A 1,874-nucleotide genomic window follows, 5' to 3' on the forward strand; every position below is an offset into this window, starting at 1 on the left:
TAGATAATAGATAATAATGAAGGAATTTTTTTTTCTTTTGTTTTGTTGTAAATTAATCACATAATGCTAAACTGTGCATGTAAACCACTGGGAGACACAGATGGTTGTCATAAGCAGAACTGCATTAATAAAAAGTCAGATCATATAAAAAAGTCAATAAAGTATTTTTCAAATTATAATTTCAATAGTATTTTCATGCCATGAACGTGGGGGTAGGAATATATATATATATACACATATATTAAAAGTAAAATAATTTTCTGTTTTTTCCTAATTGTCTCATGCAGATAGTAATATTTTTATTAAAAAATTGTGTGTTTTGGATAGTTAGAAAACATCAATTAATCAAAGAAAACTTACATGTAATAACCAGTTAACCCTCTGGTATTGTTCATTTGGGAGTCACACTTGTGTTGTTCGTGGTCAAAAGTAACTTTTTTATGTTCAGTGAAATCAATGTAATATATCTTTGTTCGATAATATTTTTTATTTTGAGAGAATTTCATGGTACTATTGAATATTTATGCAATAATTATGATAAATTTTTCCCATAGAAAATAATTAAAAAAAAATTCTAATGTTTTTATATTACTTCTCAATTATGGCGGTAGTTCATGTTCAAATAGAGACAATGCCTTTAAAATCCAATTTTTAAAGGCAGATTATTTCCATCCGGTGGGAGTTAAAAAAGAAAAAAACATCTGAAATTCCGTGGTGTAGCCACTAGATTCCTATAGAGCTCTATATAAAACGCTTATAAATTCTCTAGATGTTTTTAGACATAAATTCTTTTTTTTTAAGTTGTGGATTTGGATTTATATTTAGACATTCTCAAAGACAACTTTTTGTAAAGGTTTAGATTGCTTTTTTCTTTTTTTTTTAATGTTGGTTTTAAATGTTAGTTTTTGCATTAATTTTACTTCAGTCAAACCTGAACACAAAGACACATTTTATTACACACAGCATCAGAGTTCCGCAAAAATGTAACAAATATGAACAGGAATGCTTTATCAGAGGTTAATCAATTTGATTTCAACCTCTTATTTGAATCTTCTGGCTCAATTTGGCCATATTGTAACAGTCACACCAGTTCATTTGTGTGATTAATAGTATGTTGTGTGTCTGTGTGTAAGTGAGTGTGTGCTTGAGTGTCTACTTTTGTACTCTTGATGTTTTAGAGTGTAACCCCTTCCTTGGTGTCTGTGTTTTTACTTTATTGTGGCTGAATTATTGATTTTATTTCACATATTTGCAAGAACATGCTGTGTGTTATAGTCACACTAGTTCATATGTGTCTGTGGGGGTGGGCGGATTATGTTTGTTTTGCTCTCTTTATATTTAAGAGTGTCACCCCTTCATTGCTGTGCACATTTTTCTGCATCGTGAATGCAAAAAAACCCATTTAGCTTTTTCGAATCAAGTCCACGGTTTTTTGTTTAGTTTAGTTTTTTGGTCACATATAGTGACTGCCATAAAAGTCAGCTTGTTTCGTACCATTACGACGAAGTAGCGATTTTTAAAATTTCATAACTTTTTATTCCGGTCTAAAGTGACCGAACAATACCAGAGGGTTAAAGGAAGCACAATCATTCAGGTCAGGGTTATTGATTTCTGCTAATTTGAGAGCCACATACATGCAGAATTTGATTCCACCTCTAATCAAAACACACCTGAACCAAAGAATCAGGCTCTTTGGGTTTATTTGAAAATTACAACCAGGTGTTTTGGAGTGTGTTTGGTACAAAACTGCATCAAACGTGTCTCTCCAATGTTTTTTTTTACTTGTTATTTGAAATTCTGTGTATAATGTAGCAAGGCTACTTAGATTACATAGTGTAATAACACCCAAATCAACAAGTTTTGGGAGAAAAATT

Source organism: Sinocyclocheilus grahami, unplaced genomic scaffold, assembly GCF_001515645.1.
Source record: "Sinocyclocheilus grahami isolate Dianchi unplaced genomic scaffold, SAMN03320097.WGS_v1.1 scaffold659.1, whole genome shotgun sequence".
Taxonomy (NCBI): domain Eukaryota; kingdom Metazoa; phylum Chordata; class Actinopteri; order Cypriniformes; family Cyprinidae; genus Sinocyclocheilus; species Sinocyclocheilus grahami.